The 14321-nt window shown below is 39.6% G+C and overlaps 1 protein-coding gene across 2 annotated transcripts in view; it reads left to right on the plus strand.

The window, feature by feature from the left end:
* Positions 1-14321, plus strand: part of NME7 (NME/NM23 family member 7) — a 262404-nt gene that overhangs the window by 34636 nt on the left and 213447 nt on the right. The gene's annotated exons all lie outside the window — the stretch shown is intronic.

Below are 14321 nucleotides of genomic sequence, written 5' to 3' on the forward strand. Positions count from 1 at the left end.
TTTTTTTTCAACGTTTATTTATTTTTGGGACAGAGAGAGACAGAGCATGAACGGGGGAGGGGCAGAGAGAGAGGGAGACACAGAATCGGAAACAGGCTCCAGGCTCCGAGCCATCAGCCCAGAGCCCGATGCGGGGCTCGAACTCCCGGACCGCGAGATCGTGACCTGGCTGAAGTCGGAAGCTCAACCGACTGCGCCACCCAGGCGCCCCATCCCCAGCTTTTTATGGAGCAAGGAGCCTGGTGGTGGAGTCACAGGGTGATTATCTTAGAGTGGTGCCATATGTGTCCCAGAAGGGAGAACAAGAGGGAGGGCCAAAGATGGAGTCAGTGTCGTCAGCACTCCTACAGCCTGGAAGCAGGTTTTTCTCAATAAATATAGGTACAGTACTGTAAATGTACTTTCTCCTCCTTAGGAGGTTTTAAATAACTTTTTCTCTAGCTTAGTCTCTTACAGGAATATAGTATTTAATACACATAATGTACAAAATACGTGTTAATTGACTGCTTGTGTCATCAGCAAAGCTTTCAGCCAACAGTAGGTTATTAGTAGTGAAGTTTTACGGGAAGGAAAAATTCTGCCTCCACCCTTCAAGGTCTTCCAACTGGACTAAGAAGTAAATTTACACGAGACGGTAACGGGAGAGCAAAATCAAAGTTGTATGTTTGCGTGGAGGCCCAGTAATGAAATTGAGACCCAAGTAAATGACCAAACCAGGTAGTTTCTATGTTCTTTAGACAGAGAGACAATAAATTTGTGAGGAATTGGCAGGGTAAGGAAAACATGTTTGGGAGCTTTAATTAGTAAGGAATTCTGAGGGGAATTTGGGCTGAGGTAGAAGTTAGAAAGTAACAAGGTTTGTTTCTACAGCTTTGTCAGTTTTAAACTTTCCACCTCTGGTGATAAGGATGTCTTTTTACTTCTTAGTACAGGCAGGGCATCTTTCATTAGGGAGATTTATTTGCTGCCTGGGGGAGGGGGTCTGAGTGTCCTGGCACTGGCTGTTCCCCCAGTAGCTTCAGTTCGAAATAATATGCCATTGTGGCACATTTTGGGCAGCCTGCCCTTGGCTCCTACAGGAGTCAAAAGTTATACTCAGTTTTGAACCGAGTGCGGGTGGGTGCCCGAACCTCCAAGTTGTTTAAGAGTGAACTATTCAATTTGACACTTCGATGACTGGCAATTAGTATTTATATCTTAACAATGACTCTTTGGAGTTCTAGAAGTGTAAAATATGCAAGCAGCAGGCACTTACAATTTTCAGTTTTTACAATTTCAGAAACTAGAAGTCTAGTGCTATTTCAGACTTATAATAGCTCATTTATATATAATGCCCTCAGGTTTTTAAAAATACATTTTTTTTTTTGGAAGACTAAAGTTTCTTGGGATGATCTCTTGATTTACTCTGTGGGGGCAGAAGGGTCCAGAATATTGTTTTTCAAGATGCATTCCTGAATACCTATTATAGAACACAGAATTCTAGAACCAGCAAAAATACCCTTCAGAAAAATGGAGGTGGAATGAAGACATTTCCAGACAGGTATCTAACATCTGCCGTGTCTTTGAATACGTAGCACCACATCATATTACTGTTACTACCACAGTTTTTTCTTTTATGCATGCCTTTCTATTCTGTGAACTGATTTTCATTCCCTAGAAATGTTGACTAACTCCTTTCCCTTGATCTCTTGCAACACATCTTTTTTTTTTTTTTTTATGAGGTGTAGTCGACATACAATGTTACATTAGTTTCAGGTGTACAACATAGGGATTCAACAAGTCTCTAGGTTATGTTGTATTCACCACAAGTGCTATTACAATATCATTGACTGTATTCCCTATGCTGTACCTTTTATCCTTGTGACTTACTTATTTCATAACTGGAAGCCTGTATCTCCCACTCCCCTTCACCCGTTTTGCCCACCCTCCCACCCTTTCCGTTCCGGCAACCATCAGATTGTTCTCAGTATTCATGGGTCGGTTTCTTCTTCTTTTTTTTTTTTTTTAATTTTTTTTTTCAACGTTTATTTATTTTTGGGACAGAGAGAGACAGAGCATAAACGGGGGAGGGGCAGAGAGAGAGGGAGACACAGAATCGGAAACAGGCTCCAGGCTCTGAGCCATCAGCCCAGAGCCTGACGCGGGGCTCGAACTCCCGGACCGCGAGATCGTGACCTGGCTGAAGTCGGACGCTTAACCGACTGCGCCACCCAGGCGCCCCAGGGGTCGGTTTCTTCTTTTTGCTTGTCTATTCATTTGTCTTTTAGATCGCACATATAAGTGAAGTCATGTGATATTTGTCTTTCTGTGACTTATTTCACCTAGCATAATACCTTCTAGGTCCATCTGGTTTGTCACAAATGGCAAGGTCTCATTTTTGTGTGTGTGATTGGGCAATATTCCATTGTGTGTGTATCTCACACATCTTATTTATTCCTTCATCTATTGATGGACACTTGAGTTGCTTTCTTATCTTGACTCTTCTTTTAAATAATGCTGCAGTAAACATAAGGTGCATATATCTTTTCAAATTAGTGTTTTAATTTTCTTTGGTAGATACCCAGTAGTAGAACTATATGGTTATTTCTATTTTTAATTTTTTGAGAAACCTCCATACTGTTTCCCACAGTGGTCGCACCAATTTATATCCCCATCAGCAGGGTATAAGTGCTCCTTTTTCTCCACATCCTCATCGACACTTGTTACTTGTTTTCTTTTTTGATTCTAGCCATTCTAACAGGTGAAAGGTGATACCCCATTATGGTTTTGATTTACATTTCCCTGCTGATTAGTGATGTTGAGTATCTTTTCATGGGTCTGTTGGCCATCTGGATGTCTTCTTTGGAGAAATGTCTATTCAGGTCCTCTGCCCATTTTAATTGGATTATTTGGGGGTTTCTGGTGTTGAGTTGAATAAATTCTTCATGTATTTTGGGTATTAACCTTTTATTGAATAAATCATTTGCAGATACCTTCTCCCATTCAGCAGATCGCTTTTTTGTTTTGTTGATGATTTCCTTTGCTGTGAAAACCCTTTTTATTTTGGTGTAGTCCCAATAGTTTATTTTTGCTTTTGTTTCCCTTGCCTGAGGAGACATATATGGAAACATGTTCCTACAGCTGATGTCAAAGATATTACTACCTATATTGTATTCTAGGAGTTTTATGGTTTCACGTCTCACATTCAGGTCTTGAATCCATTTGGAGTTCATTTTTGTGTACAGTGTCAGAAAGTGGCCTGCTTTCATTCTTTTGCATGTAACTGTCCAGTTTTCCCAGCACCATTTATTGAAGAGACTGTCTTCCCCCCATTGTATATTCTTGCCTTGTTTGTCGTAGGTTTACTGACCGTATGTATAATCATGGGTTTATTTCCAGGCTCTCTGTCTGTTCCATTGGTCTACATATTTGTTTTTGTGCCAGTACCATACTGTTCTGATTACTGTTGCTTTGTAGTATAGCTCGGAATGCAGAATTGTGATACCTTCTTTCTTAAGATGGCTTTAGCTCTTGTAGTACGTCTTACGTGCAACTGTCAGAAACATGTAAGAAGTGCTTCAGTAACCTGTCAGAGCTCTTTTACAACTCTAGAATAGTTCCTATTTTTCTAGAATTGAGGCCCAACTAATCTTCCATTGTTAGTGACCTCTAGTTTCTTATCACTGTCTGCTTTTGTGCTGCGATATACCTTGTAGACAGGCTACCTTTCTCACTGTCTCCCATCTGTGTTTCTCTTTTGGTTGATCCAGAACTCTTGGTTCTTTTCTTGATTCAGTGCTTTTGATGTCTGGAAATGGGTATTGATTTTTAACATCAGACTTTTGTTTGAATCCCAGCTCTGACCCTGACTAGGTGATTGATCTGCAGAATCCCTGGATAATTAACTTCCCTCCTGAACCTCTTTCTCATCAGTGAGAGGGAGAGCCTCCATGACAGGTTTGTGGCAAGAGTCAACTGAGATTGGGTTCTAAATATGCCTGACAAACTGTGTAGCTTGTCTCCCTTTCCCTCCCTACCTGCTTAATTCAGTATTTATTTCTAACTTTTCTGAGGGGTAAATAAGATTTGTAAAGGTTAACTAAAATAGTAGCAGGTTAGAGAACATTGGAAGAGTTGTAAGTACAAGCAATCAGATGTTAACAGTGACTCCTACTGATTCATACAAGCTTATGATAGTTGGTACCCTAAAAATAACAATAATGGTGCTGCCTGCCTTCCTTCCTGCCTTCTTTTTCTTTTTCCTGTTTTTTTTTTTTTTTTTTTAATTCTATGTCTTTAGTACTTTCCTATGCTCTCCTGAGGCCTAACCAAAATACGAGGTCCCTGGAAGAATAAGGGACTTTTCCTTGTTAAGTGGCTCCATAACATTGGAGACATTTAAAATGCAATGAAGATGATTTCATACTATTACCACGTATTATTCAGAAATATTCCTCTTCACTTAAGATGCACACAAATGCACATACATGCACGAACTCATTCTTCACCCCGAGCGCTTGTGAATTGGATGAAGTACTTTTCCATCCGTGTTAGCATTTTGTTTCTTCTGAATTTATAATTGATGTGAGATTAGATAAGTATGACTTTCAATTTCTTCTGCCTTTCCCCCAGGCTTAGTACTATCAGGACTAAAAAATTACTTGAAAACATGCCTTAATTTACTGGTGAGTCATTCAATGGAGATTTTGGTAATTTATTTGACAGAATTTTCTGTGCTTTATTTCTGATATCAGAGAAGCCTTGGGTGTGCACTTTCTCATCTGGAAGATTCCTGTCTCTTAAATCAAGTGTGGAGCACTTCTGCTTTGTTTTGTAGAATTGGAGGCCAGTTGTTCAGATATTCTTCTCATTTCATAGACGTAGCTCCTCAGATTCCTGCTTGGCCCTGGACACCTAGTCACATAAGTAGTTTGCATCTTCGAGTAGTTAAATGGTAACGTGTGATACCTGCTCTTTTGGACATATTGGTTGCTAATAAGTATAATATCTAGCATGACTTTAAATATTAACTCTAGAACGGGAATACTTTATTGTTATTTTCCATAATATCTTTGGTTTCTGTGCTAAGCCAAAGCACAGGGTTTAATTTTTCACAGCTATAATTTGCAACAGTAATTTCATGTTGATTGATATATTGGTATAATTTATGATTCTTTCAATGGTGTCTTTCCTTTGAGAAGTTTGAATTATAATCCTAAGGATTATATTGGGTAACAGATGATGTTATAAAACTCAGAAAGAAAATTGTTGCTCAATTTCTTATTGGTGAACACTTTGAGCTCTCTAAAAGGCAAGATTCTGTGCTCCTACTCTGATTTATTAACATGCCCTTTATAAAAATTGCTTATTATTGCAGAAAAGCTATACATTCAGTAGCTTTTCATAAACGTACAATTTCAGTCACATTTCTATTTTTCTGTCCTTCACAAAACCTTTTTTCCTTCATACTGATTTTTCTGCAAGGGCCTTAAAAAAAACTACTGACTAGGATTTGCTGCAGCCAAGGCTGCAGTATCACAAATCAAGAGAGGCTCTCCCTATATATCAGAACAAGGCCAGTGCAGCTCTAAAGTCACAGATGGCTCTACAAGCCACTGTCACTGCTGGAAAGACGTAGGCAACATAAATCCCAAGTGACTTCCGCACACTGAGGCATTTAATCCCCACAATTACCCTATGAGGAAAGTTTATTAATAGTCCCATTTTACAGATCCGGAAACCAGGGCTGGGAGAGGTTGAATATCTTATCCAAGGCCACATAGCCCAGGTCTGTCGGCCTCTAGAGCCCATGCCTTTAGCCATTCTGAAGTATTCCCCAGCCGACCCAAAAGTAAGCCCTTAATAGTTTCCTGGGTCTTCCCTTCGAGCAGCACAGTTCCGGGCCATGCCAACTGCTCCCCACGAATCATAGCAACTATCGCAGCAGCAGTAGCAGCAGCAGACTCCGTTTGGTCTAGGCATTGCACTGCGCAATCCTGATAGGGCCAGGTCCAATCAGGATGTGGTGAGCGATGGCTGCAGGGTCATCAGGAGGACAGTGGCTCTTTCTGACCCATAACATCGAAGTAGACGAGGCCAAGACACGATTATACTTGATGATATGAGCTTAATAAATTTACTCTTGAACTAAGGGTAGGCATGTGTGCCTGGAGAAGATTGTTAGTTTCACATGGTCCGTGTATGACTGGGCCTTCCTTTAAGCAGTGACCAAGAGAGGGGTGGTGTGATTTGATTTTCCAAAGACTTGGTTACCTTTCAAATGTCATTTCACGTGAAATTTCAAAACTGGGGGGGGGGGGGAGAATTTTCTTAAAATCACTTATTTTATCTTATAAGTTATGTGAAATTATATGAGTTTTACATTCTGTTCAATAATATATATGTTTGTTATAATGTAAAAATGTTTACTTACCATTAAGAAAGACTGATGCTTTAGGAAGTCTCTCTCTCTCTCTCTCTCTCTCTCTCTCTCTCTCTCTCTATCTCAACGAATAAATAACACTGTATCTGCCTGTCTATACCTCTAACTGAATGGACACAGAACTTTCGCCCTTTACAGAAATTAACTCAAATGCATCATAGACCTAAAAGTAAGGCACAAAACTGTAAAACACAGGCACGGAGCAAGCACAGGTTAGTTAACTTCATTTAGGGCTGGGTCTTGGATGAGAAGAATTGTTAAGATAATGGTTGAAATGGCAGACCAAGGAACCTAAGCTGGATAAGGAAGGAAGTGAAGGAAAGACAGGCTGGTGGGTTGGCGATGTGTGAAAGGGCCGTTACGCTAGAAAGAGGGAGAAGTTGGACAACCTGAGTGCAAGGACAGGAGGATGTGGGCAGGGAACAGAGCGCTGGAGACATGGCATTTGGTGGTGGAACACTTTCAGGTGATAACACGGGCCCACATGTCACCAACTCAACTGTATTGAATCAACTGATTCTATCCTTTCTTCCAGCATTGTCTGCAAGTTCAGCCACTATCATGATTATAACCAATATACATGTGGTTTTTAAATTTCACCTGTTTTACAGAAGAATATTATTATTTCTGTTGGTTGTCCCCTATTTTTTTTTTCTTAAAAGGAATTGAGAGAAGGGAAAATGTTTTCAAAATGAATGGAAGGAACTTACCTACGTCATTAGCATGTGCATGGTATAATCTGACTATTTTAAAAAATGGCTGCACTGGGAAGTGACTCATTCCGGAATGCATTTGAATAGATGCAATTTTCATATGCTACATTTTAAAATGACATTTTCCTTTTTTAGGTGTAACAAAGTAAGTTTGGAAAAACAATCTGAGATTTTTCTATGTTTGAAAAAGCGTACCATCAAAGGGAAATTAAAAATTGTAACATGCTGTACAGCACATTCTGATGAGTAGTCATATCAGTGTAGAATGGATTTTAAGTACAAAATTAAAATAACTTCTCTTAACTGAGTCAACTGTGAAAGAGCAGAACAATCAATCCAGAGCCAGTAGTTCTAAGTTCCTCGAAATTGCTGGACTGGCTGCTAGATTGTAAGGACCGTGTTTGTTTCTAATTGCCATTGTCATATCTTGACATACCTGAGTACCTGGCATAGTACATAGAACATGGCAAGTGCTCTGTTTGTTGGATAAATGAATTGGTGGATGGGAATAAGGTAATGTACATAGTCTGATGGCCTTGCCTTCTGCTTTTCAGAGGGCAGGTAGTGAGGCCTATATGGACACTTGGGTGGTTTCCTTAACGTTCCTGTTACTATACCCATTGCTTGTTTCCTTTGTTTCTTTGTTTTCTGTTTTTGTCTTCCCATTCTGATTTTATAGTATGGCTAATAGAAGAGAACTCCGAAGGTTATTGATGAAATACGACGTGAAGAAGGGTCTACTGATGAGTATTAATCTTTGTTGGGTGTTTACATAGTTAAATTCTTACATAGTGAAAGAGAAAAAAAGAAAGACCAGCTTCAGGTTTTCAGTGTAATTTAAAATTAAACTATAAAGAAAACTACAAATTAGAAAACAGTTTAACCCCTCTTGACATTAAACAATAACAAAAAACACAAGCATCAATCAGGTGGAACATTTCATAATGGTGTACATTGAAAAGTAGCCTCCCCACCCCCACTGCCCCCGCGCCCGGCCCCCCTTCACACACCACATACTCCCCAGCGGCAGCTATTTCTGACATACTCTTCAGTGTCCTTCTGAACGATTGTTCCCTACCTAGCCCAGGATTTTGAATTGAATATTAAAGATTTGGGTCATCATCACCCAAGTTCCTTGGCAATAAAAATGCTCATTATGTTGTTCAATGCTGATCTTTTGCAGCAGGAACAGAACTGCTTTTTGTTCGATACTCTGATTACCGTTTCCCCACTGTGAGTCACATTTAGCTGTTGTTTACATAATCATCAGCATATTGTTTCTTACTATTTGCCATCTTGCAGAACCACTGTGCTCTCTGTGACTTAAGGTCTATTTGGCTTTTCACCCTCCCCCTCTTTGCACCCTCCCCCTCCAGTGCAGCGCCTGAAAGCTGCTATTCCATTTTTTTGGCTTTCTACTTAGCCTTTCAGGGAGCTGTAGGGGAGGAAGACATTTTCCTTGACTTTCTTAGGGTCCCTGGCTATGTCTGAATACTGACAAAGACAGATTAATAGGAGAAAACATATCAGTTGATTTAAGTTTTATGTGATATGGGAGCCTTCATAAGGATAGCAAGGCCTGTTTGCTGGGATTCTTTTTTTTCCCATGTTCCTTTGTCCTGAGAGATAAGGATGCTTCTTTCTTCTGGGAAGGCACCTCTCACACGAGGGATTTATAACCTGTTTCAGGGAAGAGGCTTAGGAAAAGGTCAAAGTGACCTTCTTCTTTTGCGGTTTTCTCGAGCGCCTTCAGCTTAAAATATTCACTATGCCAAGGTGCCGCTAAAAAAAAGGCATGCCAAAACGAAAACAAAAACTAGATGGCCCATTAGTGATTAGTTACAAAATTGGAACACAGTGCGCTTGAGTGTGAGGGACCCATTATCTTTTTATGTGTAAATTATATTTAGAATGTCCAGAAGAAGGAAAATGTTTTGGCTACTTTAAGAAAAAGTCTCTTTGTGCTACCGTGTGATCTTTAAATGCTCTGCATAAGCCCATGTCCGATGGAAGCTGAAACCCTTACTGTCCCTGTGACCATCCAGTCAGTGACGTTCTCCTCAGATCTGTGACCCAAAAATGGAGGTGGCCCTTCGTACTCCTTCTATGTTAGTTTCTCATCTCTTGAGTTGGCCCTGGAGGTCTGGTACCATGGAAATCTCTGAGTCACAGCACGTGTAGCTTCCTGGTCGGGCTCAGTCATGAACTAGCTCTGTAACCTTATGGAAGTCATTTACATTCACTGGGCCTCAATTTTTTTACCCATAAAGTGAAGGGTTCAAACAAAATGATTTTCAATTTTGACATCATTAAAATAATAAAATTTAAAAAAATCATTAAAATAAAAAAAAATTAAAATAAAAGGGGTTAAGATACAGAATAGATGAACATATGGGAAGAGAAGCAAAAATAATATAAAAACAAAGAGGGGGACGAAACATGAGACTCTTAAATACAGAGAACAAATCTGAGGGCTGCTGGAGGGGTTGTGGGTGGGGTGATGGGCATGACACCTGTAGGGATGAGCACTGGGTGGTATGCATAGGGGATGAGTCTCTGGAATCGACTCCTGAAATCATTATTATCTATGCTAACTACCTTGGATGTAAAGTAAAAAATGAGTAAAGGACAGTAATATAAGGGGAATCACATTCTTTGTTAGACTTTGCTCAGTTTAGCTGAAAAATAAAAATGTTTAAATTTCAAAGGCAACTTTGGTGTTGGAGGTGTGTGGGTATGTCTATATCAGGCAGCGAGCAAAAGGCTAGCCTGAATGGACATTCAGGTGCACTCCTGTTTCGTGCCTAGTCCAGAAGTCCCACCGCTATACCTCTAGACATCTTTTTCATTCAATTCCATTCCATTCCATTCCATTCCATTCCATTCCATTCCATTCCATTCCATTCCATTCCATTCCATTCCATTCCATTCCATTTCTTTGGAGAGAGAGGGAGAGAGAGGATCGCATGTACACGAGCTGGGGAGGGGCAGAGGGAGAGAGAAAGAATCTTAAACAGCCTACATGCCTAGCACAGAGCCCAACGTAGGGCTCAGTCTTACAACCGTGAGATAATGACCGGAGCTGAAATCAAGAGTTGGACAGAGCCACCCAGGCACCCCGAGGCATCTTTTGATTCTTCGAAGTAACCAGACTTTCTACTGCAAAGATAAATCAAAAAGTGAAGTTTAAATCGCATTTGGATACAATTTGTACCTGGCATAGTTGGCCCTTTTTCATAGAGGGCATAGTACCTGCCTGAGAGTTAGTTTTCCTCATCATAAATGGAAATTCCATTATTATTTTTATGTAGTTTTAAATAATCTTGTTGAGATAAATCACAGTTATAAATGAAGGAATGGGATAATTTTCCAAGAGAATATGAAGGATTTTTTTTCTTTGTGTGTAGATGCTATTCTGAAACTCTAGGTTAAATTCTAAGAGGTCAGAACTTTAGGCATTTTTGAAATCTTGTGGGTATAGTTTCTGTCTCTGTTTCTGTGTGATGCTTACTTATCAGAGGTTTATTTAAGTGCTGTGTAGTGTTGCAGACTTTTCCTTCAACATCAATCATTAGGTGGTTCTGAGGGAATTTTTAAAGCTAACAACTCTTTTATTCTTTTCCCAATAAAGTATGACCTTTGGTTTCTGTTGGCCTTTTTTCCCCTTTACCTTAAAAAAGTAATTGCTTTATTATTTTCCTTTAGAGCTTATGACTACATTAGAATAACTAACGCTCACAGTGAAAATGATTTAAAGCAGCAACTTATGGGCAATACAATATAATTTCTGTAATTTCCTAGATAGCATCCGCTTTATAACATTTTTTGGTATTTTACACACCAATGCTATCTTAGAAGGACACGCTTCACTGACTTGATTCTTAAAATTTTGGAATTGGGATGTAATTGAAAAGCAGTATTTGTTAAATATGTTTGATGTCGCAGGGAATGAGATGATTCTCTTATTGCATTTCCTAATCATTAATCTTCTCCTAATGATTGATAAAGGCAACAAACTTGACCCTGTTTAGAATTATTTAGCTTTACATGGAGGAGTAGATAAATAACTCAGTTCATTAGTGGATGGAGGCCCATTGAATGGATACGTTCTTAAATAGTGGCTTTTGTGTCGTCTTTCATAGCCAGTGCTGTTTAATGGGACAAAGCATAGTGAGTTCCAACTTATTTCTTTGTTATGTAACCTTGGACCAGCGTTCAAAAATTTTAAGTTTTACTATCCTTGTCCACGAAATAGGGGTGCTACCTATTTTGTCTGTTGTGAAAATGAAATGAGATCGTGTCAAGAGCCTGCTACTTAGTAGGTACTTTAAAAATTATTGTTATTGTCATGATTAGTGGTTGCCATTCATTTCTTAAAGTTTGAATGTCACTGATTTGTTAAACAGTCTGAGAAATGTTTTCCCATTGTCTGAGGAGTAGGAGAGGGAGAAGATTCATTCTAACATAATAGAGGGTGGAAAACTGAACAGAACGTCCCTGATTCACGTATCTATTATTTTAAGAGAGATTCTTGTTCATGAATATTCGTTGGAATTTGAGAACAGGTCGAGCAACTGATGTAGGAGATACTTTCTTTGCTGTACATAATTTGATGAACGTTGTCTACCTTTTACACCTTTTATATTCATTTTGACATACATCCAAATTCTATGTATTTTCTATCCCACAAGGCATTATTACTATTTTCATGCATAATATTTATTTAGATTTACCCACATGTTTACGTCTCCACTGTTTTTCAGCCCCTTCTTTAACTCCTTGAATCATCTGGTATAATTTTCCTTTTTCCTTTGGAACTGCCTTTAGAATTTCTTTTTTTTTTTTTTTTTATGTGCATCTCTCTTTTTTTTTTTTTAATTTTTTTTTTCAACGTTTTTTATTTATTTTGGGACAGAGAGAGACAGAGCATGAACGGGGGAGGGGCAGAGAGAGAGGGAGACACAGAATGGGAAACAGGCTCCAGGCTCCGAGCCATCAGCCCAGAGCCCGACGCGGGGCTCGAACTCCCGGACCGCGAGATCGTGACCTGGCTGAAGTCGGACGCTTAACCGACTGCGCCACCCAGGCGCCCCTAGAATTTCTTTTAATGCAGGCACACTGGTAATAAGTTTTCTCTTTTTGCTTATCTAGAAATGTCTTTATTTCACCTTTACTTTTTAGAGGATATTTTTTGCCAGCTAGAGAATGCTATATTAGAGTTATTTTTAGTTCTCGAATTTCCACTTGATGTAAAAAAAAAGATTCTGGCTCTCGGGTGAAATTCTTCATCTCAATGTATTTTTTTAATACCTATCTTCATTGTTTTGAAGCCTTTGTCAGATAATAGGTAAGCTACTCATGGATCTCTTTCTATTGTCTGTTTTTTCTCTTGGTTCTCTTTCTTGGTGTATCTGATAGCTTATCATTGAACTTCAGGAGATGCAGGGAGCTAGAATGGGGAAAGTATCCCCTCAGTGTGGTCAAGGAGTAAGCGTTGAGTGAACATATAACTTGTAAACTTTGTAAGGGACAGTTGACCCTTTTGTTTACCTGTGCTCCTAGAGTGTTGTGCTCCAGGAATCAACAAAAAGGTGGGAGGGTTAAGAGAGTTCCTCTTTAGTGGGTTTAGACCCCCATTTTTCTCTCCCCATGCTGTGAAGCTAGAGAACAAACACAGGTATGAGCTTACTTTTCTATAATGTCCTTCTCCCCGGGATCTTTGTCCCGCAAATCTTGGCCACTCCATATCCCTGTGACATTGTCAGAAGCTCTGCTAGCTTCTCTGTCTCTTGTCCAGGCTGACATAAGACTCAACACATGTCCTCCAGTAAAAGCAGCACAAAGAATGTTGGGCCACCTCAGTGAGCTTCCTGCCTTTCCAGAGCCGGGATCATCAAATTCTGGCTGCCTTAGAGGCTCCCCAGGGTTTTCAGACAGGTATTTTTTTCATATCCCACTTTTCTAGTTCTTCTTGCTTTGGTTTGCTCTAAGCTAGTTTGTCAGTCAGAAACAGTAGGTCCTCCATTTATTTTCTTTATATTAAAACTGTTTTCTGGATAGCGTATTGTGCAAAATTCTGTTACCCGCTTCAGGATTAAGCAGTACGATTGGTTAGTTTTGTGTTTGGGCTCCCTGGATAAATGATGCCAAGTTTCATTGGTTTTTCATTGACCTCACCATCCTGCCCCATTACCTTCAGTTAGATGCATCCGTACTTCTTCCATTTTCTAATTTCATTTATTTATTTTAGTGAAGGAAATATTTCAATGATGTCGTCGAGTGAGTGAATATTTTAATATAGAGAGTAAAAAATTTAGTAAGCTGGTAATATTTAAATTTTCTATTATAAGGGGACCACAACACTAGAACCGCACAGTGAAACCTAAACTTTAAGAAGCCGTATTTGTAAGAATGTGAAAAAAAATGTGTGAAGGAAGGCTTTCACGAATGTCGTAGTATGTCTCTTAATTTACCTTCATTTTCTCTTAGCTAATAATTAGCGTTGCTTAAATATGTCTTTGTGGATGATTGTGGGAAAAATAAAATAGCGTCTTAAAACTTTTTACAGTACAGTTTATGAGTATAATCATAAACATAACTAGCCATACACCTTCTACCATTAGAATATATAAGGGAATTATTAACACAAAAGAAATTATCAACAAAACATAAAAAAAAACCTATCCGTGTATCCTAACCAGAGAATCAGATGCTAAGTTCAGAATTAGCAACAAAACCAGATTCCTTTCTTCCTTACATGACCTGTATGTCCTCCTTTCCTTATAATGAAGGACCTTTGGGGCTAAGCTGTTTTTAACAACATACATGATTGGAAGTCCTGCTTAACAGTCAAGGAAAGAGGGTCATTCTTTGACTTATTTTTTCACTTCATCCGGTGTGATAGGCATAGGAATGCACCTCACACACCCTCAGCTATGAGCAAGGGCCCCACCTGCTGTGCTCTGAAACCTGCTGCTGCCTTTGCACTTAAGACACGCTTCCCAAGGGCTACTCCCAACTGGTGCCTTTGAGGAGCAGGGAGACTCAAGCAGGCGGGTCCCCGGATGTCAAGGAACTCTTGAGGGCTCCCTGGCCAGGGCGCTGCCTGCCAGTCTTGCTGAACCTTCCTTAGACTGTACAGCAATCTGGAATGATGCCTCCCTCCCTTCTCTCTTTTCCTTCCTTCC

This window comes from Herpailurus yagouaroundi, unplaced genomic scaffold (assembly GCF_014898765.1).
Source record: "Herpailurus yagouaroundi ecotype Mexico unplaced genomic scaffold, PumYag 205, whole genome shotgun sequence".
Taxonomy (NCBI): domain Eukaryota; kingdom Metazoa; phylum Chordata; class Mammalia; order Carnivora; family Felidae; genus Herpailurus; species Herpailurus yagouaroundi.